The sequence below is a fragment of the Vanessa atalanta genome, chromosome 14, assembly GCF_905147765.1.
Source record: "Vanessa atalanta chromosome 14, ilVanAtal1.2, whole genome shotgun sequence".
Lineage (NCBI taxonomy): Eukaryota > Metazoa > Arthropoda > Insecta > Lepidoptera > Nymphalidae > Vanessa > Vanessa atalanta.
Genome location: NC_061884.1, coordinates 6116828 through 6142127, shown reverse-complemented (window position 1 = coordinate 6142127; position 25300 = coordinate 6116828). Strand labels below are relative to the sequence as shown.

The window sequence follows — 25300 nt, the reverse complement described above, 5'->3', positions numbered from 1 at the left end:
ATCTATTTTTAAGGATATAAGATAATAATTTATTATTTATTTCGAGTCTCTTTAACTTTAATTATTATTATTTTGTAGCTAGCAGTTGCGATGCCACACCGCATACGGACGAGGCATGCGTCGACGGGACGTGGCTCGTTATATAGACCTCAGCTCGACTGATTCGGCGCTTAACACTTCGTTGTAACGATTGTCTTAGACTAAGAATGGAATCAGTCGACGCCGAATGGAACTCGAGAGAGAGATGGGCTTAAATCATTAATTTTTGTTACTTTAGAAATTCGATCAATTATACCCTTGCTTTCTTTGTTTGTTTTCATTGTGCTGCCGTGGCAGGCTATCTCGACGATCTTGAGCTAAGCAACTCCGTTAATCATATCAATAATCTGCAGCTCATTTGGGAAGTATCGGAACGTTCCTGCGGCGCGCCGCCTCCAGCGGCTCGCCTGCGAGAATTTTTCCTTTTTGCGTCGAGCGAGCGAGCAGCGAGCCTAAACCTGTTTGAGACTTTTGGTGATTGTTTTTTTCGTCCTCGCGACCGCACTCGACTCCCTCTCGCTCCAGCGCTCGAAGACATCGCGCTCGAACGCATGCAAAAAATGACAGGTATCCAAGTTTAAGCCCGTCGATCTCCCGAGTATCCATATACCAATATACCTGTATTGTATAAAGATATAGTGACGACAATAGTATATAAAGCATGTTGATAGAGGTGGATGCGTTGCGGAGCGGCCCTCTCCCCTCGCGCTTCCACGCCGCACCCGCGCACCCCCTCCGATAAGTGCCTTTTACTTTATAACAAAATAAATCGATTATAATATTTAATTTTTAGTTGATCGAGATAGATTGATTTTTATTTATTGTCTCCTTTTGAATATAATATTCAAATTGGCACGGTTATTACTTTTGTACTTTGACAGAACTAAGTGATTAGTTTCGATGTAGAATAGCTTTTTCTTTGAATTTAAAGTGTGATATTTTATAATATTTATATAACAAAGTTTAATGTTTTAATTAAGGGACCAATTAAGTGATTAGGAGAAATTCTGAAAGAAATAGCCAGATACGCTTTCGAATACCAAGAAATTGTATCCTCGCGCCTCGAGTTCATATTTTTATACATGTTAGATCTACGTTTTGTACTGTATTAATAAAACACCTTTAAACCGTTGGTTTTTCTTTAATTTGTCAAATAGTACCGAGGTTGGTAGTGTTATTGTGTTGTTCTTGTCAAGTATTTAGTTTCAGTTTTTCTCAATCTCATGGCGAGTTGCACGGATCAGCGTGCAAACGGAATGATAATAATTTTGTACCTAACGTTAAGGATTAGATATAGGCGTTTTTCATAAAGTTTCGCGAATATTATTTATTATCAGTTCATTACGAATTATAAACCATTAAAGCTGATTTATTTAATTTCTTTTGTATTTAAACAATCATTTAAATACTACGATTACTTGTAACTTAATGTTTAGTAATATATCATCAGTCATTTAATATAACAGGCATTAGTTTAGATACTCTAGTACCTATGTCAGTTGTAATTAAGTATTTAATTATTTTTTTTTAATTTAATCCAATTGTAAGTTAATCTTCCAAAAAATTGACTACATTATTTCTGTTACGGACAAAAAATTAAGGCTAAAGCTTGTCTATGACATTTTTCTTGTAAGTTTTCCTTATTTCCATCTGCATTTTTATTGAATTATAGTCAAAATATGTTAATTTTTTTTTTATTTTTGTTTACCCTACCCTTTTTTATCAATCCTGGCTTATCCTTCCTTCACTTACTTTATGATTCTTTTTTTTTAAGTTTGATTTGTATATATGACTTTGTAACTTTATTTACATCCAATGTATGAAGCATAAAACAGCTTACATCATCGTTAATCAAAATCGAACTTTTGTATGCTTCAATATTTTTTTGATTTCATTTGTGATTTGAAGAAATTAAAATTGGCAGTTGTATGACTGCTGTATTATTGAAACCAAATGCTCAATATCACTAATATCTTTGAACGAGCCAGGAATCTCTCGTTACTTGTTTCACAATATAATATTTTATAAGAGCACAACTTACATGAGTTCTATCTATCTACTCAAGAAATTAAAAAAAAATGGTGGTGTGATGCAGTTATGCTGTCGTAAGTATTAGAAAGGTTTTTTAAAACAATTTGCAACATGCAAAATATTTTTTTACCCAAAATGTTCACTACTCATGATATATATTAGGCGTAATTACTAGGTACTCGGTGAATAGCAGATCTTACGTTGCTCGTCATATATTTAAATTATTAAAAAATATTTAAGTTAACAAAAAAAGTTATGAAAACTACAATATTATTATGAATCAAAAATCTATACGATATGTGGCAGAAGAACTATTTAATTCGTCTTTAAGTTAGAGGCAATTTTCCGCCTTATTTATCAATACAAAAATTCTAGGTATTGGAATTAACATTGAATAGAAATATATAGGTATATAAGAACGCAAGAAACGTGTAAGCGATCTTATAGTTTGGAATGCTGTTCTAAACTACTTATCTACTGATTCATACTAATTACAACACAGCAAGCTCACTATAAAGACACAAGCCAAATAGGGGGCAGACGTGGTGTGTAACATACCAGATGGAATAATGCAAATCCCTTCAGAGCTAAATTCGACTTTACTTAAAAATATATCCTGTGAAATTCAACACCACTATTAATTATGATTAATTGAATATCTTTTTAAACAAAGAATATCAAGTCATGATTTATATCGAAGTTACGACTACAAAACCATTTGAAAGTAGATCTTGACTCGGAAAACGTCAGGTTTACGTTTAAAAAATATATATTTATAAAGAACTCATTACAAATAAGTAAGCATCATCATCAATCATGTCTTTTAAAGCGTTTATAATGAATATGTATATAAGTATAACAAAGATTATAAAAAAGAAAAGAAAATATTGCACCACTAATATAATTACAGACATTATTCCTTAATATAATAAAATAGAGAGATGTAATAATAAATAAATGTCCACCTTAAATAGTCAGTGCCAAAACAGTTAAATAAAAATATTTTTTATAATTGCGACGAAGTAAATCAGTTATCATATTATTAGTTATATTATAATGCTTACTAAAATGACTTTGTGCGATATCGAATTTCAATTCCTGGAGCTGCGTCGGCCACTCTAGTAACCCAACACCGAGATAAGGCGACCTTGACAAAACGACTCAACAGTTTGAAAATGACTATTGAAAATATCGTCGAAGCTGATAGAAACATAATCCTATGTGTATGCTGTTTAAGTTCAAAACTCCGTCAGAATGTATAACGCTATCGGTGCAACTTTATACATATAAATATAAAACGGATGTTATAATATGGGACTCTCTGAACTAAATATTGAATAACATAATAATATTTGAAAAGTTTTGAAATTTGAAACAGATTTACTCTAAAAGCTGATTATTCATATCCTTGACACAATACTAATTGCTTGAAAATAAGAGACGTTAGTTATTTAAAAAAAATCCTACTAATTACCTTTAAATATTTGATAAATAGTAAAAATGATAATAAGTCACTAATATATAAATATCTTAATATTATAAATTCTGCTGTGAAGTTTAATTTTCGATTACGATCGAATTCTAAATAGTAAATAAATCGATTTTATCGTGGTGTGGAATCATTTTGTTTCTTTTTTAATTAAAAGAATGATAGTTAATATTTTAATTTATAAATATCGAAGTGGGTGGTTGGTTATACAGCAGTAAATACTTAAATAACGACTTAACGATCCCCAGTAGGAAACCCGTCAGCTGCAGTGACCACAACGCAATTGTCATAATTTTTTAACTAGATAAAAAAAAAAATCTTAACAGAAATCCTGCTACAACTTTAGATAAAATTTACAGGTTTAATACAAGGACTTTTTGTAATATAATCATCTCCTTTGACGCTCCTCGTGTTTCTAAATTTATGTATATACCTGTACAATTACGGAATTATTATTTTTTCCATTATACAAGAAACTATCAAACAAAAATTATTAAGTCCGTATTTTTTTACCAAAAGCAATCCTATGCAGTGTAATTGAAACAAGTTTTTACTGTAACGAATGAAAATACATTTTTTGCATAAGTGCTATAAGTTTACGAAGTTTCAATACAAGTTTAACAGAGAATAACAGCTGTGACGTATAAATAACCAAACAGAGGATTCAATCTTAACACAAATGGCCTTTAAAAACCTTTCGTTATTCGCGATTATAATTATTTATAATAGTCATGTTAAGTAAAGTTACTAATACATTTTATTTAATCGTTTTATTTTTATATGTAGGTAAATAATAAGCCCTTTGCGATGGACGTCTTAATCGGTAGATACAGTCATATCTATCACATATCAAGACTAAAAAAGTAAATACGAGGCGCAGTGTTAGTACAGTGATAATAATAATTGCTGCTGGTGGGTGATAAGGAACCCATTATCTAATATTTGTACATTCAAAGCGATTAGATAACACAGTAAGATGTAAACGTCAAGTTACCAAACTAGTTACATCCAAAAGTATGCTTCATAGAGGACTGCCTAAACGAAAATTTACTTCAAAGTTTCCGTCAACGATCTTGTGACTGACTTCATTACAAGACAATATTATTATATTTAAATGTAAATATTCTTACATTTAAAAGAAGATATATAAATGTGATTGAATGAATGTCATTTTCCAAAGTTATTTGCTGATTGCAATTGACACACGAAATTCATGACCTGTAGATTTTTTTTTTAGAAATAAAATTAAAAAAAATTTAACAGTTTTTAAAATCAAATAATGTTTATTTGATATCGAAAATTTGCATAGACAATATATTATATGTTACTAACGTTAATATTTTATTTGTACAAGTATTACATATTTAATTTTATAAAAGGCAGTGAAAATTCCACCTTAAAAACGATACGCACGATAAAAAAAAAACTTAAATAATAAACTTACATTTATATGAAAAGAAATATTTAAAAAGCAGACTTTCAAAGTTTAATTCTTTTAATAATCCATAATTTAGTTGATCCAACAAGTTTATCCCACAATAGCCGCAAATACCTAAGAAAAATAAATGATTGTATATTTAAGCTACACTCGCATTGTTGACACAACTAAATATTAAAAGTCACGTTTCCGAGGATAAATAAACGTAGAAAAAGGAAGTAACAAAATTTGCATTTCGCCTACCAGTTAAACCGGTCGTTCCGTATTTATTTATGGGATTATTTGAAATTCGAAGGGCACAAGATTTTTTTCTCTTTATAAAGAGTTAAGCACAAACGTATATCCGTAAATACTGCAACGTAACGTAAACAGGTTATCAAAAAACGCAAAATTACATATACATTTTCAAAAATCAGCAGCTTACAAATTATATTGTTTTCCTGAATAAAGAAAGAGTGTTACCTACTATTAAAGTAAATAGGTATAGACAAGTTACATGTATGATATTTTAATACTCTACTAAAAATTAAATGTCATTCTTAGTCATATAGAAACACAAGATATTAATAACGTTTAGTATAGTTCAATAGCAACGCTGCTACGCTTTTAATCTGATGCAATAAAATAAAAACTTTAATTTTATATTTGTAGTAGCTACATGTCCCACGCGACAGTAACGACATAAACTAATTCTAAGTGAATGTGTTTCTTAAGATGTAATGCTTACAAATATATAATTTAATTTTGAATATACAGTAACAGCCACGTGTAATAGCTTTAACAGTTATTTAGCTACCATAAAACCGTACAGTTTATAGAATATAAATCCTATATAAATGCAAGGGTATTGAGTGTATCAGCGCCGGCGAGTGACCCGCTACCGGGTGTCGACAATATAATTTTTACTGCCGTGTGTACTGTCACAGACGTAACGCATAAACAAGGCAAAAACACAGCACTTCCGTGGACTCATACGTGACACGTGTTTTGAATCTCCGTAACCGTCCAAAGACAGAGAGAGAAATATGCGATATCAAAACCCTTTAAATGTTCTTGTGTTAACATTAATATGGTTTGCAATTTAATGTCATAATTAGTATCAACTTGAATATTGTAATCACATTCGTCATAACATGAGTAATTATATAGCGGCTTATGATGTGTAAGCTTCAAACGCGTTCATTGGTTGTCGATTTACATTGACGCATTTGCTTTTTAAAATAACTGCGTCCTGCATTTATTACTAAAGACAAACATAATATTTTTTTAAATTACGCCCTTTGTAATAAAATGTTGTTTTTTCGAATATATTTAGGTACTTTTTAAGGTTAGTTAGTCGAATTATGAGTATGTTTATGTAGTGCGTTGTAGGCAAGTGTACTCGAGCAATACGGTTGGCAGCAATCGAGACAAAGGATCGTAAAGATATGTAGCGTATCGTAGGCTTTACGTAACACAAGCACTCGCCTGTGACATACGCACTTTTAGTCACCATCGCATATAGAATACCCTCGAACAAAAATATTATTTTCATGAAAACAAATAATTATAACTAAATTAAAGGCACATAAAATACGAAGTTCCTACTTAACAATTAGAGCTTTTAATATTTGTAGAATAATAGTATATAAGCTCTTAAACATACTTTGATATTGATCGAGATAGCCGAGATGGCCCAGTGGCTAGAACGTGGCATCTTAACCGATGATTTCGGGTTCAAACCCAGGCAGGCACCACTGAAATTTCATGTGCTTAATTTGTGTTTATAATTCATCTCGTGCTCGGCGGTGAAGGAAAACATCGTGAGGAAACCTGCATGTGTCTAATTTCAAAGAAATTCTGCCACATGCGTATTCCGCCAACCCGCATTGGAGCAGCGTGGTGGAATATGCTCCAAACCTTCTCCTCAAAGGGAGAGGAGGCCTTTATCCCAGCAGTGGGACATTTAGGGACATTTACGGGCTGCTAATGCTAATGCAACAAAAAATGTACGAACCTGATCATTCCTATAGATTATAAAAATCATCATTAAGTGTTACAAACTGAATTTTGCAGAATAATTCAATCACTAGTATCAAATGAATGACTCAAAGGTCATTATTTGACAAATTGTTTATTTATGAAAATTTGAAATATAATGACATTTAGCCGTTTTTTTTTAAATATAATTCGTGTAATTTATTAATCATTTATCTGGTTTGATGTTTTAAAGCGTTGTATGTTTACACGTTTACCTCGCCAGTGAAGCCTTATTATGGGAATTTTGTACTTGTTTTAAGTTCTTAATAACTTAACATTGCACACTGCGCTGCGAAAAAATAATATATTTCGTTAATTATAGTAGCGTATATCTTAAAAATATGCCCTACAAAATTTAATTAAGTTTGATAAAAATATAAAACGATAAGTCTATTTATGTAGATAATATTTTTTTTTAAGTGTAAATAAAAAATATAATTTTACTATACATTAGAATTTTAAAGAAACAAATTCTTGAACATTATGTACCAAGAACCCGTAGGGTTTCGGTGGAACAGCTACAAGTTTCTATGTCGTTTCGTAAGTTGTTGCGTGGACCTTAAAAACATAAAAAATCACGTAGAAGGTTATAAATAAAACATTTAACGGTTTTTTACGTTATATTTTTATGAATTATAACAATGTGTGCCAAATTTAAATTTGTTTGAAATGCCGAAAGTGGAGGTAATTGTAAGATTCATCTAAATTCATTGTTATATAACCACAGACCATATATATATATATACATAAACACATACATGTGTGTACATATATATTATTACATATCACAAGTGTTAAAACGTCGTGTTCCGTGCTTTATCTATATACACTCTTAGGTGACATTCTAACTATTTTGTAAATAGAAGTGGAAGTAATTTAATTTACGTAAAACTCGTATATAATGGTTGCATAAACTAATTGAATAATAATTTCCTGAACTAAGCAGGAAACTAGATCGAACATAGTCTAGATGCTTATAAAGTTCTAGTTTCTTGACACGTATTTTTCCGGTGCAAGGCACTTCCTATAAGACCTGATTATGACCAATTAGGATAAAGTGTTTGAAAGTTAAACTTGTCTCAGTGGATAAAATGCTTGGTGTAAGACAGTGGTTTCGTATTTTTGATGTCCAACAAAGCACCACAAATTAAGATGCTAAATTTGTATAGTTTATATATACACAGAATACATTGTCATTTTGGCACCAAAGATATAAAACGTTTTATAGAAACTTAAGAGTTCAAAAACAATTCATAGACCAATATTTTGACGAATATCATAGGAAAATCTTTTGCACGGAAAAACGGAATATTCAAAAGAAGTTAATGGTGTGAATATATATTTTATCGAAACAGAAATATTAATTATTTCAGCTTCTTCCAGCATCTTTCAGACAAAATCAAGACATTTAAAAATAAAATAAAAAAATTAGATGATAAAATATGCTTAAGCACTCCACAGTGTGTTACTTAAAAGAATAATTGTCCGTTTTGAGCAGTTTACGTACGGACATCTACAAATTTTCTGGAAGGAATATATGTTTTATTTTTAATTAGGTGTTTACTATGAGTAGGTATTATTGGAATATTTAAAAATAAATAAGACAAAATAAATCTAATTAACAATATTGCGTAAATAATAAAAACAATTACTAATATTTTATTATATATATTTATTGAAGAATATTCGCCAAATATTTGTTTCTTACCTTCAAATAACTTTAAGCCGTAGAAAAGTAGTTGGATAAGCTTAATATAAAATAACGTTCTAGGTGTCAAGCATTTAAGAGTTGTTGTTCAATTTTTCTTTTTAAATACTATTTACTAAAGTATTTTTCGTTCTAAATAAACGAGTCGTAGGAAAACTATAACATTTATCAATAATTCTACTTTCTTCATCAGACAATGATATCGTTTAATTTACTATTATTTCGATAACTATAGATTAAATTGTATCGAATAAAGCGATAGACAACGATAACATTGATGCGTGGACTTAAATATAAAATATAGCGGTCCCATGATAGAAAACATTATACTTATCTCATTCATTTTGTTGAGGATAATATAACTCATATGACGTAGTGATATAATTTAATATATTGTTCACACATGTAAAACATTTTAAAAGACTGAACTAAATAAATATATAACTAAACAATATCAATGGTAAGTTTTATTTTGATACGCTTACCGCAACAAAATCAAATATGGTCGTTTATTAACGTCTTCAAGAATTTTAAATTTTTTATTGAATGAATATATTTATGAATTCATATTAAGTAACCTTATAATTTAAGTTACCTTTTATATTTAACGTTAACAGAATGAGTAAAAGAGAAAAAGAAAGATAAAAAAACATAGCAAAAGACTCGTCTCTTCGGACAAATGACCAAAAACTCGAGGGACTTACTAATAGCCATAAAAGAATTCCACTATCCACTTCCTGTCTCGATAAGCTCCATAATATTTATTATTTGAAATATAAATACTTGCAAGTTTTAAGGCGATTCGAGAAAAGTAGGTTAAAATCGACTTGCTTAGATTTGTTTACATACTGTCAATTAGTTGTATATAAGTGATGCTAATATTAAGCATGTAAAAATAGTACCAGATTTTAGTGATTAGCTTAATAACATATATAAATGTTAAGGTATAATTATTTTAAAATATATTACGTTTGTTGTGCAATTTACCATTGAGTATTAGAAATTATATTAATTCAAATCTTAACAGATACAAGTTTCCGCATTCTCTGCTAAGAAAGACATATTTGACATTGCGTCACAATTCCTTGGGGTATCTGAAAATCTCGGACAGTATTGGGATTGTCGATATGAACATCTCCAGTAACGTCAAATATCTAAACTAGTTACAAGGAAGCGGGGGTAATTATAGGTCGAAGCGATACTGTACGGATTCTTCGGCGACGGTGACCATTCACCATCATGCCCGCTTGCTCGTCTGCCCTGACAGGCAATAAAAAATAAGTTATACATATTATGCTCATTATCCCTAAAAATATATTATAATAATAATAAATAAACACTAGATGTGGGACGGGACTACTATGACAATTGTACGCAAAAGGTTAATAATAAATGATTTATAAAATTAATATTTATTGCTATTTATATTCATGTATCACAGTCTGTACCTACTTAAGTGAGTAAACAAAGCAAATAATTATAGGTTTATCCTTATTTACTGACTTTTTAGCTTAGAATTTAAAATACAATTTTTATAGTACTTTGACTTATTTTAATAGAACAAATTGACATAAAATAAAAGTAAAGTAAGAAGCCGCTTATTTCCCATTACTGGCTTTTTTCTTTTAAAAAACAGGATTTGAAGAATATTTAACAACAGTGCTCTACTGTGGATTGGTTACATGTTGCAAAATTGTCTTGTCGATTCTGTTCCGATCTTTCGGATGAAGTGTGTTTAATCTATATATATAAAAGCGAAATACCACTCACTGATTAATCAGGTAATCTCAGAAACTATAACACCTACAAACTTGAAATTTCGCAGGCAAGTTCCCTATAGGATTTTAGGAAACTCCACCTCTAAGGGGGTAAAACTGGGGTCGGAATTTCGCGCGGGTAGAGCCGCAGGTTCATCTAGTATAATAAACAAGATTGAGCAATATTCTAATAACGTTAATGGCAAGATTTTAAATTAACATTAATATAAAAAAGTCAAGTTCCATGTATTTTAGCAATGTCATTTCCGAGATTGCCGTTGGCGCATCCAGTTATCGTAAACGAAAAAACTAAACTAAATAAAGTTTAATGGGTCCAGTTCAGTACTTGCCCGATGACCACCGCTAAGATGGGCACTTTCGAGGGCTTAATCACACTGACTCAACTTCTTGGACTCTGAGCTAAGAATACTGCAGAGTTGAACGACCTTACAACAAACATATCTTTTTTGATATCGCTATTAACTATTTAGTCTACTTATCTTTTTTATGTACTAAATCACTATAAATACATTTTTTAAATTAATAAAATTCAATAATAAGTGATTATTATTTTTTGTTTTTCTTTTTTTTTTATAATTGTGTCGTTTATTTTTTTTTAAAACACTGAATAAATAGTTTGTTCTCAGTCTTACACTGAATTCCCAGTTATATTTAGTAGTAGTGTAATTATTTCGCTCTCAATTGAATCGACTGATCGAGTGATTATTGGTCTAAATTCGACCGTAATTCATAGCTAATAAAAATGGGACTCGATATCGTAAAGATACATATTTTCAATAACAGTGAATAACATTATACTCTTAAAAAGCCAAATTAAAAAAAAAAAAAAATTATATGACCTTTCATTTTTCATGTATGCAATAATTTAGTAGTAAAATGAAAATACGAAACAGGAGGCAATAGGAAGGATTTTTGTCCTTTATGCTTGACTGCCAAAATCAGTGAAAGTAAATTACGAATGTTTTATTTGATTGAAAATGTATTGACTCATATATATACTTTCCTCCTTCTTTATGCCAAATATGACACTACTACTATTTATACTTATTTTTAAAAATATGAATGAATGATTTGAAATACTATTTCGATAAGGTTATTTGAGGTTAATCGGAGAATACCAATTGAGTTTAAACGACCTTCACTTATATCAAGAACGTTCATGATTCTAAAACTGAACTTATGAAATATATATACAAAATTATTAAGAAGCAGTGCTGAAGTCGCATCTGATTATAAAATGTGTCAGAAAAATCATTTATACATGGCCTTTATTTTTAACAGAACACACTTAAACGTACATAACATTTTTAAACGTGAACTAAACAATTGATATTCACGAAAATCGTAATTATAACTAATATAGCATGTACTTTTTAGTCAAATAAATTAAAGAATTTCATAAATTAGTCGAAAAACAAACAAAAATCGATGTGAACAAAGTCGCGATCACAACTCGTTATTAAATATGAATTCAAATCGTTTAAAACGAAATAAGCTAATATGGTTCATATAGATTGGTAATAACGGTCATTATTGCTAAAGCCGCTTATTTGATGTGCCCATAAAGTAACATTATAGTTTTGATGTGCGTAAATGAATTCATATTATTAGCGGGTCTGGTTGGTTATCGTGTAACCCACATAAAGCGATATCGGATTCCGCTGTATTGCGCTGAAAAGGAGATATGTCTTTGTGTACCTACTTCAATAACAATATTTAAAACAAGAATAATATTAAATTTTTAATTAGTACTAGCAGGGCCGGTGTTAGGTAAACCTATTATTTTTTTATATAAACTATTTACCTATATCTTTATAAGCCTTTACAGCCCTTTGTCCCTGGTAATCCCTAGCCGTTACTGGAAACAATTACAGATGCTGATCATGTACAGATAAGAAATATGTACCGTTAAAAGAATTAAAAATGATTGACGTTTACGGTTTTTAATTGCGGAATTGTATCAAAATAAAATAATAAAAACGATGGCAATCCCAATTATTTAAATGAATTAATAAAAAAAAAATGTTGATAAATCGATATTCGTCGCCGTATATTTACTGCAAATTGTCGTTCATTTCGATTCACCGTTATATTTTTGAATAAAAATTTTGTATATAAATTGTAAATAGGCAAAGGTGAAATGATTCAGTGCATCTATTTCTTTTGTTCATAAATTGTGTTTTTTTTTGGTTCGTTTAGTTGAATAAATTCAAAAATATTTTAAATAAGCCTACGAATCATGTAAAATTTATGTATGTTTATTTAAATAATGGTTATTTGATTATGTTCACAAGCTGTGTAAGCTTAAATAATAATAATAATGTCCTGACCCACATTATTATAATTATTTAAGCTTACACTCTTTAAAAAAAAGGCTAGCCAACTACGCAGAACACATTTAAGTGGAAAAGTGTGGGCGCAAATACAGATGCATTCTCAATTTTTTTACTCTAATAATCAGATGGGACGACAAATCCGACAAAACCGGAAAGAGTTCAACCAATGGCTTTACGTGCTTTCCGAGGCACAACAGTGTAAACAGTTCCAACTTTAAGACTACGGGCTGCTACTAAAATATTTTTTAAATGAAAAGCTATATATTTTTTAACCACGAGTTTGAATACAGGAACTCGGGATCTGAACCTTATATCTAGCTACTAGACGTGACCAGACGCGGCAGGCAAGTTGGCTTAAATAATAAAATTTGGAAATTATTAAATAATATGAATATGACACTTATCTTAATACACTTAAACTACTCCTACAATATCGTCTTTTTAGGTTATCAGTGTCTTTGAACTGATACGTAATTTGATAATAAATTCTATTGTATATACATTAATTGGTTGCTATTGCAACTAACGATATATACAAATATAGATGTGCTTCGAGTATAAGCCTGATCAATGGTGAACAAAACATTAGCAAAATTTATTATTACAATTAATCTAAAATCTGCTAAGCAGTGAAGGAAAGTTCGTGAGAAAACCTGCACATGTCGTAAGAAGTTCTGTCACATGTATAAAATATATTAGCGGGCCGTCCCGTCTTCGCATGGGTAGAATAATGATTTTATCCCGTGCACCCGTGTTATATATAAATAATGTATTATACATTCGTTAATCGTTGTATTCGCCATAACTGTGCGCATCGTACAACGCTGATTATTTTTTTCATGAGTTTACTTTATTATCTCCTAACATTTTTTAAAATACATCTGTGAAGTTAACTCAAAAACTGTTAGTAACTAATAATAATAATCATATATAATAGCTTTCGGGTGATTCGATAAATTAAAAATTAAAAAGCAAAAGTTACATCTTTATAATTATAATATTAATATAAAGTCAAACAAATATAATACATTTGTACAGTTTTGGCCGATAGGACTATTTATGGTTAATCATGTATTATAATTATTTACACTAGTAGGTAGATACGAGTTCCTGGGTTCAAACCGAGGCCGAAATAGATGAATTTACTTAGCTATATAATTATAAGAATAATTGTAACATAATAATTTAACACCTAAACTATACTTAGAAATAACTTATTATCAACATTCGGCCTACAATGTATCATATTAAGACCTCTATAAAATGAATATTCGATGCTAATAAATTCAACTATGTAGGATGTGCTTAAAATTAATGACACAGGTAAAATTACTTCCCTGTCAACTTTGACCTTTGTATACATGCGAGGCGGGTCATGTAACAGCTATCGCCTCTATTGTCCTTAGCCCGGGGCGTGGCCAAAGAAACAATAAAATAACTTGCATTATTAAATGTATATTCAATATTTGCATAATTTAACAAATTGTTAAGTGCATTTAGATCAATTAGCAAAGTACCAGATATTATATTATTAATATTTATTGTGTTAAGCTTTTAATGGCTGTCAGAAATATCCAGGTAATCTTACTATGCCTTTATTTATTTCAAATATTGTTAATTTAAATGAGGCTCTGGTATACATAGGAGCTTTGCTTTGCTCAGCTTTGAACTCGCGACCTCTTGATGTTCTAGACAATGGGCAATCTCAACGTAAGTTAGATCTTGCATTAAACGTATGATCTTTAATATTATTATTTTTACCCCCTTGTAGACTTCGAAATTAATGAAATATAAGAAAACGCAATATTTTATGTTTCAAAGCGACATCTGATACATCAATTAAAAACTGTTTTATTGGCTATTGATAATGAATTTATATATAAATATTTATAAGCGAATTATAATTGTGAAATATAGAAAACTCGTAGAAAACTGTGACTGAATCTGATATTCACTCACAGTTTTTCATTTCTTATGGCTTATTCTCTCATTTTGGGGTGAGAAGAATAAATATGGAAATTATAAAAAAAAAAAATACCTAAAAAATAATCATAGCAGAAACTATACTATTTTTCAATACGCAATTCATAGACTAATGAAATGTTTGAAAAGATAATGAAATACACAAAATAAGAGTATTAAATGAATTATTTATAGGCATAATGAAAAGACATAATAAAGTGAAGTATGGCACGGCACGAGTATGCTACAATTTGGTGTTAAACAAACACGGTACACCTGTGTCACTCTTGTTTAAATATAATCTGAACTTTTTATTTACCTTTTTTATTGACCATACCTGAATCTACAAAAATAGAATCTTTATATGATCACTTTGTGTTTTGTTTGTACCAAACTATATAAATTTCATGATAAATATGTCTTTAGTCGAACTTCTTTTGTCGGTGTAAAATTTAGGGTTCTAAATCAAGACAATCAAAAGATATTCGCAAACTAAAATTTACTCAGTAGGGCTTTGTGTAAGCCCGTCTATGTAGGTACCACCCACTCATAATATATTGTACCGAGAAGTAATACTTAGTATCGTTGCGTTCCGGCTTGTAGAGTAAGCCAGTGTGACTACGGGCACATGCGACATAATATCTCAGTTCCCTAGGTGGGCAGTTAACATAAATATTAATGTTGTTAATTTTTCTACGAAAAACCATTCAAGAACGAGTACTACTATTTGATTATTTGTGCAGTAACATGCATTTAAAAACAAACTTTTTATAAAAAAAAGTGTTTAAGACCTAAGGAGCGTGAACGAACTATTTAAATTAAAATATATTGATTAATCACACTTTAAGTCATTAAAAGTTGAGTTATACGATGCTATGAGTCGATGTAATGTTATATAACAAACAAAATATTGTCTTGTTGAGCAATATATCTTACCTCTAACGTATCGTTCTTAAAACTACAAATAATAATAATAATAGTGATTCAAAACATATTATTTGTATGATAAAAGTACAGAATTCTTTCAAAATACAAAAACATTTTTTATCAAAAACATACAATTACGCGTCTATAGAAACACAAATGAACATATGAAAAAATGTAAACAGACACACTCATACAAACAGAGCAAAGAGGGAACTAAAATAAATATTAACATTATCACCATTTATGAATAAAATGATACATGCTCGACCCTTCTGCTTTGATCGGAGTTGGGTAAATGCTGCACAACGGTATTTTTGATACTTATCTAACAAACATAAGTTTACGTCTCAAGCGTTACCTTTGATATGATATAATGCTACTAAATAGGGTGCACCCTTCCCCCTAGTTTCAGTATGCGTTAGATCCGTTTTATGTAATAAGTATATTTTTACCGAACTACTTACATTGTATGTTTGGTTGCTTTAAGTTTTTTACAAGGCTAAGATTATATTGTTTGATGGATTACGATTAAGTATTAAACGATGAAACATCATTGGTTATTCATCTTAACTTTCATTGTGGTTTCATTGTGTGTTGTACTGTAAAGTTTTGTTTAAATGAACTATTTTTTACCTGTTCGTTCCTACTACAAATCAAATAATTTCATTACATACCATGCACCATTTGTATAACGAAATATGTGTGATTATTTAATCAACTGCTTTTTGTTAGCTTAACCGCCGCATACCAAGAAAATATTTTAAGGAAATGGTGGTAAGGTAAGGCTCTACATATATTATTGTAACTCATTGCATTATAACTTAATAAGTAAAGATGTTATTGGAGAAATCAAAACATTGTCTCATAACAACATAAATTAAGTTATCGTAAAAGTGAAAACCTTAAGTGACTGTTTGAAATAATATTATTTTATAATGATATAAATAATAGAAATTAAGAATTAATACCTCGATGTTTCCTATGTTCATTATTTACTTAAGTCCCCCCTAAAATTATACAAAGTTTTACAAGGTTTGTTTTAACTGTTCATTGGCTAGCTAGCACCTTGTGTGATGTGACGTAACTATTTTATAATTGCTCATAGCCTTTAAAAAATATGTGTATATCTATGTTTTACACACGTTGTAAAATGTATCTGATAATGACTTTGCAATATAAGGTCTACTAACATATTATATATTGCGTAGTGAATACTTTATTATTATTCCATTACTAAATAATGTCTTTCAAGCACATTAATAAACCGTGATTAGCAGGATGTGTATGTACAAAATGTAAATATATAAAATAGCAACATAGTTGTGAATGGTACTAATTCATTAATAAACGGTAAAATGTCATCGTTTCCTATCATTAAAATAGTGATTTTATAAGGAGAAGATTAACACTCATTAGAATAAACTAGAATTATCTTACACTGTTAATAATTAATATAATACAAAGTCAATTTACAAAGTAATTTGACCTGATCTGTTCAGCGCTGATTTCCAAAAACCTTTAATAATGAAGAAATCATGCAAACTTCAATACTTCTAATATTATCTGTTAAAAATATTGGTATATACTGAAAACATTATACGTACGTAGGTACGTTCATTGATTATAATCTTATCATATAGGTATATAATATTAGTAATGAAATATACTCTGACCATCGAATTCAATGGAAGTGTCTGCAATTTAACTTACTTTTTTCTGATAAAGTTTTATGCTCAGACTGAAATGTGTGGCATTGCCAAGCAGAGGCAGCTACCAATGACCAGCCATACAGACGTGTCATCAAGGGGTCATGTACTGTTGCGTCGTCAACTCATTATTTTGGTTGTGTATTTGATTTGCCTAATTATATAACTACCTACCGTTCCATCCCACTTGGCTTCTGATTATGTACCTAATGTGCTAATGTGCGATTCCAGCCATTTAATGATAAAATACTGGAATCTTTGCACGACCTACATCCAAAGACTAGATTTTTTTTATCGCACTATAACATCTTAAAACCACCTTACCCGGTGGGGGGGGTGGGGGTATGCCTATAATGAATGACAGCAGAATTTTGTAATTTTATGCAATCTGCCAATTTTTTTTGTCTTATTATCCCAAAATATTTACGGTGTAACTCAAATTAATCGTGATGATAGAAAATGACCTGTTGGACTGACACTGGTACCCTAAAAACGGGAACGAGCTTTATCGTAGCGCACTCATATCAGGGAAACAATGTTAAAAGCCTAGGACTCCGATGAAGTGAATAAACGCAAATATCTAGTAGAATTGCATAAAAGTCTCTTGGAATAAGTTTGCAGATGAAACACGAAAGTAATAGTGTGAAAACATTTCTCAAACATATCCGCTAGTGACCTCCATTTTCCGCCTAGAAAAATAGCTAGCATTGTTGTCATAAATCGGTTAGTTTGAGATTTTGTACAATAGTTCATTTTGATATTTTAAACATAAGCTGCAGTGTTAATATATAATTCTTATTTTTATATGATATATTTAGTTTAATTTACTAGTTAATTAAATAATATTTCACATAAATAATAATTTTATTTTGTGTTAAAAATGACGTTATTAAAAAGTGTTGCGTATGTTAAATTAATTCGCATATATATAACTTTAGAGCACATCAACGTCGCAATTTAATACTCTTGTGTCAGAATACTCAGAATTATATATTTGCATTTGTTTCATGATTTACGAATAAAGCGCTAATTGGGTGTGTTCAAAATATCTCAAGTACGAAGAATTTGAGGAGAAGCTAGGTAATTTTTTCATGTAGTAATAAAGTATGCAAAATTCGTTCGAATAAAAAATATTATTATGTTCGTTATTTATTATTTTATTTTATTCGTTTTTGTGGTTTATGAGCGACTAAAACTAAACGATAACATAGCACAACGAATGAAGCTGCAACCATAAATCATGACTATCGCTGTTGTAGTACTAATTTTAACACTAACTTTACTTATAATCGTAACTCATAATAACATATTTTCAGTAGTGTACACGAGCTCTTATAATGAAATGCGTTGCGTTTACTATAGTTACTTTTATTGTCGTTATTCTATTGTATTGTTGTGAGTGCGTTCGATAAACTTTGTTTAGAGCTAAATGAGCGATACAGTGGTCGTTGACCTCTTCCTGAAATAGCGCGGTGCGTTGAGATTATGCGTTGATAGCACCGCAAATTGAGATCGCGGTACGGATAAATGTACATTATTAGCAATAATTACACCAAGAATTCAAATATACGTGTGAGATTTCACTATCGCTTCCGTAGGTTTTTTGATTCTGTATTTATATTCAATTTATTAATTTACATTATAAATGTATTATTTACATAAATTTAAAAATCGAAACTCATGATTAGTTTATGTATGTACTCTAGTGACCTCATAAAGGAATCAATCACTATGATTTATATATTAAATTAAATAAAGATGAATCACCAATTTTACACTACTTAACACACTATTTGTATTAAATATTCTCAGACGAGGCCAACTGTTGAGATTATTTTCTTAACTGTATACGATTTTGTAATTACAAAATGTTACACCAATAAATCGCTCATAAAATGATAAAAAGTATTTTTATATAATAAGAAGCGATGATTAAAGTAAAACGAGGGACATTGTAAAAATTGCATCATAACGATATAACGACAGGAGACTGCTTTCACTGTCGTTACGATAATAACAGAATTATTACAATGGCAAATTTGACGTAATCTATTTCTAAGTTTTCTACGTATTTTTCTGTTCAGGTAATAAAGCGAAAATATAATATGACCCGTTAATGTTATGTTAAACCTTAACATTGGTGAACATAACTTTAAGAAAGTTTCAAATAATAAATAAATTATATAAAGAAAAATTGTTGAAAATATATTTACATCTGACTGTATTTCGTGCCGGTTTTTCTCAATTCTGAGGTATTTCTTTCCAAATCGGTGCTACATATTTTATAATCTAAAAGCAAGTTAGCAAAGCAAGCTTCTTTGTTGAATAAAAATATTGATTAAAGTAGGCTGAAAAATACCTTAGGTATGATTATGTTTTTAGAATAAAATCTGTGTTTTTTGTTATTTTTCTTATATTTAAATACAATGCACATACTTATGAGCATTGTATTATTAAGAAATTAAAGATTTAATTATTGTGCTCAATTTTTAAACTAAAATGTTTTTTATATTTTTTATTAAGAATAATAACATATTTCCTTCACTTCTTATAATAATAATCCGATGGATAGACAAGAGCCGAAATGGCCTAGTGGATACAGCGAATGGCTCTTAGTCGAAAATAGCGGTTTGAATCTGGCAAGTACTAGCGAGTGAATAGTTACATAGGTTGGAATGAAAACGGATATTGGTTGTATAAGTATATCAGTGACCCAGTGGACAGGTGAAGGGGACAATCGTTGGATGAATGAATTGAGTAGATATGTCGATTAGTAGTTGGTTCAGTAAATTAGTGATTGTGTTTTGTCCACATATGCAGTCAAGACGTATACGCTGAGTGAGTTATATATAAAGCTTGTAGTTATAAAAAAGTCAGAAATAAGTTTATAGTTAAGGTAAGGCTCGTCATATCTGCCATCCATCAAAATTTCGTCGAGTTTTTAAGTGAAATTGGCATCTTGGCAAAGACAGAACATCCTCCGTCTAAGTGAAGTATGGGCTGGTGGTATAAAATGTAAGATTAGTAGAGAGAGACAAGTTAGAATATGTGTATTGCTAGATTAAATTATGAATAAGCTGTGCTTTTTAAAGCAAAACCTAAACAAACAATAATTAATTAAATAAACACCAATATTGTAAAAATACTCATCGAACACTTTAATGAACGGACATTAATGAAATCGAAATGACCCCTCCTTCATAAACTAAAATTACGTGGACAATTCCGCAATCATATATTTGGACTTATAATTTATCTCTTTAAAGGAAAATTATTTTTCCTCAATACCGTTATAAAATATGCTGATAATTGAAATCAAAAGTAACGTAAGCGCTTTTTTGTTCATTAATGAAACAAATATTTTTCCATAAATAGAATTCACTAACAAAGTAAAAATAATTAAGTAGGTAGAAAAAATCTTATAAATTAAAACTAATCTTTGTTTTATGCATAGACGTGTACACATATTTCCAGCAATCTATCTCGCTAATATCTAATCTCTTATCGTGGAGGATCTAATTATTTGACAAACTGAGATAAAATGTATAATTAGAATAGGAAACTTTAACCCTAGAATGTATGTACATGATAATTTGGATTATACTATAATAGAGGCAAACTTATTTATTTACAGAAGACAAACCTTGTACTTATTGAAGACTTTTTTAGTTAATAATAATTTAAAAATAATATATATAGTATTGCCGCCTTTTATTAATGTAGTCTAAACATAAATAAATAACTATTCAACACAAGATTATATAGATGATAAAAAGGGTGGAGCTAATACTTATTGACTTTCAATCAGGATATGTTAAATATAATTTTGCTTAACTGACATAAGTTTTTATTTCAAATGTTGGAAAAGAGTAACTACTGATTTTCTTGCCGGCTTTTCTCGGTACAATGTACATTTCGAAATCGTTCTGTTAAATGACGATTCAAAAGCGCTTGTAAAACTACTTGAATTAAGTATATTTTGATTATGTCAGTTCACTTTACAAATTAAATGCTAAGAGATTTTATTTTGTACAACGAATGTAAGAATGATAAATAAATAATAATGTCCATATTTACGTATAAGTCTGTTTAAAAATTTACAATTAAGTCAAAATAATTTTATCTTTTATATATAGCAGAGAAAAATCGACTACTTAATATTTGTCCAATATTTTTAAATGTAAATATTTTTTTTGCATTTGAAATTTATCTGTAAAGTACATCTGCATTGAAGAGACGATAAAATATATTTATTTATATCAAGCGGAAAATTAAAGTCAACGACACCACGGATTCAAATGTTCAAACAATTGCTTATTTGGCAGTTAATTTAATGATTACTAAAACTGTTAATTAATAATTGACTCCGAACTGATCAATCGTAACAGCGGACAATGACTTATCGTTGATGTTTTTGTGTGCTAAGAAGACCCCGCTAAATTGAATACAGGTCAGGTCAATTTTGTTATATATTAAAATAGTTGTCGCCCGCGGCTTCGTTCGCGTTTTAGGGGGGTGGTTGTCATGTGTTAGGCAAAAAATTAGCCTATGTCCTTCCTTGAAGTTCAAGTTTGCTTCATACTAAACTAATAAAACGTGTGCGTATTTCACATAATAAACTAGCATTGTAATTTATTATATATATGATAGTATATTTACAAGATTGGGAGGGAAGAATAAAGATTTAATGTAAATGTTCAATCTTCTCAATGGAATAATAAAAAATGAATTTAAAAAAGTTGATCTCAACCGAAGATTACTAGTTACCAGCTCCTATGATTTTCCATTTTCTAATTTATGTATAATATATATATATATATGTCATTCATCTTTTGTCTGGATGTCTTGGATGTAATTTTGCTATATACACACACACACACATCAGCCCGCATTCGTCCACTGCTGGACATAGGCCTCTCCAAATGCACGCCACTGTGGTCTATCTTCGGCAACTCGCATCCAGCTCCTGCCAGCCGTCTTGCGCAAATCGTCACTCCACCGTGCCTGAGGACGTCCTACACTACGTTTGCCGAGACGCGGTCTCCACTCTAGAACACGTTTTCCCCAACGGTTATCGGTTCTACGACAAATATGGCCAGCCCACTGCCACTTCAGCTTACTAATCCGGTGGGCTATGTCGATGACCTTGGTTCTCTGACGGATCACCTCATTTCTGATGCGATCCCTCAGAGATACTCCGAGCATAGCCCTTTCCATAGCACGCTGAGCGACTTTAACCCGGTGGACCAGCTTTGTCGTGAGTGTCCACGTTTCGGCTCCGTATGTCATGACGGGTAGGACGCACTGGTTGAAGACTTTCGTCTTAAGGCACTGTGGGATCGACGATGTGAAGATTCGTCGTAACTTCCCAAATGCTGCCCAACCTAGCTGAATTCTTCTATTCAACTCATCCTTAAAGTTGTTTCTACCTAATCGCAATGTCTGCCCGAGGTAGACATATTTTTGAACAACTTCGAGGACGGTACCGTGTATCGCAATCGGTTCCGGTAGAACATGTTCATTGAACATGACCTTGGTTTTATCCAAGTTCATCCGTAGGCCGATGCGCATAGAAGAATCAGCCAGCTCATTCAGCATCTGTTGTAGGTCCTGCAGCGTTTCTGCCATGATGACGATGTCGTCTGCGAATCTCAAGTGAGAGATGTACTCGCCATTGATGTTAATGCCACGCCCTTTCCAGTTCAGCGTCTTGAACATGTCCTCTATTGCATTAGTGAACAATTTGGGGGAAAAACGTCCCCTTGTCTCACTCCTCGATGCAATGGTATGGGATTCGTTTGCCGACTCTGTACTTGGACGGACATGGTGGCGGCCTTGTAGAGGCATCTCATCACTTGGATGTATCGCCAATCAACTTGGCAACGCTGCAGGGACTCCAGAACAGCCCAGATTTCAACCGAGTCAAAGGCCTTCTCATAGTCCACGAATGCAAGACACAGGGGCCGATTATACTCATGGGACTTCTGTATAATCTGCCGCACTGTGTGAATGTGGTCTATGGTGCCGTATCCGCTCCGAAATCCGGCCTGTTCCGGGGGTTGGAATTCGTCGAATCTTCGCGCAAGACGGTTCGTGATCACTCTTGAAAACAGCTTATAGATGTGGCTCATTAGGGATATGGGTCGATAGTTCTTCAGCAGGGTGTTGTCTCCCTTTTTGAAGAACAGGACGACCACACTCCTACTCCACGCCTCCGGAGTTCTCCCTTCGAAGAGGACAGAGTTATAAAGCTTCTGGAGCTCCCTCAGTACGGGTTTACCTCCTGCTTTTAATAGCTCTGTTGTAACGCCGTCCTCTCCAGGGGCTTTTCCATTTTTAAGCTGTTTAAGAGCAATCTCGATTTCGCCAATACTGACTTCTGGCAGGTCTTCGGTGAAATGGCGTGTTAATGTAGCTCTAGGATCCTCATTTTCGGGATCAGGTCGAGATGCATGCGATGCGTATAACCGGCCGTAGAAGTCTTCTACTTCCGAAAGAACTGCCGGCTTGGAAGAAACGACTTCTCCACTTGCTGTGGTCAACTTCGTCAGGTGGCTTCTTCCAAGAGATTGTACGAACACCTTAGACCCCCGATTCTGCTCGATGGCTCTTTCAATCGTAAGAGTATTGGAGCACCGGAGGTCGTGTCGTACGCGCTTGCTGATCTCTTGGTTTAGTTGCCGTTTCTCGGACGAAGTGACAGGTGGGTTTTCACGTCGTTTCTTCATTAGCCCTAAAGTCTCTTCCGAAAGTTTGGACTTTCTGCCCTTACGCTGCATGCTACAAAATCTCGTGCCTTCTTCCCTGAGAATTCTCACTACATTTTTGAGGTTCTGGTTTACGTCTGTTGTGGTTTTCACGGCAGCGAATCGGTTCTCCAGGTTTGACTGGAACGTTTCAGATCCCGCAATGGCTTGAAGCAGGGATGGTCGGAGTGTAGACTTCATCAGACGGACGCGCTCAGCCTTAAAATTGATATTCAGAGAGCCTCGGACAAGTCGGTGATCACTACCGGTATTGAACCTGTTGATCACTGAGACGTCTCTGAATATGTGCCTTTTGTCCGTCATGATGAAATCGATCTCATTTTTGGTCATAGTGGAAGTGGACGTGGCGAAGCCCCGAGCTTCGCCACGTCCACTTCCTTTGGGCCTGCTTCTTGAAGAAGGAGTTCATCAAGAAGAGCCCCTCTCGTTCGAGGAAGTTGACAAGCATTTGCCCCCTATGATTTCTGCCTCCAAATCCATGGGGTCCTACTACTGATTCGCTACAATTCTGTACTCCCACTTTAGCGTTGAAGTCCCCCATGACAACGTTGTAGTGGGTTTTCGTGGTGGAGTGGAGGGCCCTCGATATATCATCGAACATTTCCTCCACTTCATCGTCCGAGTGAGTCGAGGTCGGTGCGTACGCTTGCACCACCTTGAGGCTGTACCTCTCGGTAAGCTTTACAATGAGGTACGCTACCCTGTTCGACACACTGGAGATTTCCACAACGTTGTCAGCTAGGGACTTATTAACCAGAAACCCAACGCCTCCTTGGGATTGTTGGTCTCCCTCTCGGAAGTACATTAGGTGGCCCGATTCGAGGGTTACGGTGTCCTTTCCCTCTCTACGGACTTCACATAACCCTAATATGTGCCACCTAATTTTCCCAAGTTCCACCTCGAGTTGCGCTAGATGCGAGTCAAGCCGTAGCGTGCGTCCGTTGTACGTTGCCAGGTTCAGTCGGTTGTGGTGGCCTCCCGTAGCCCGGTGATTCTTAGCACCCCCCGTCCCGCCGTTACCACCGTCGCCACCATGACGAGGAATAGCGGGACCGCCGGGAACTGGGGGCCGTGGCTTACCTGTTTTCGCCATTTGGAGG

General features: G+C 32.3%; 1 pseudogene; it reads right to left on the bottom strand.

The window, feature by feature from the left end:
* Positions 1-25300, bottom strand: part of LOC125068993 — a 25679-nt pseudogene extending 379 nt beyond the window's left edge.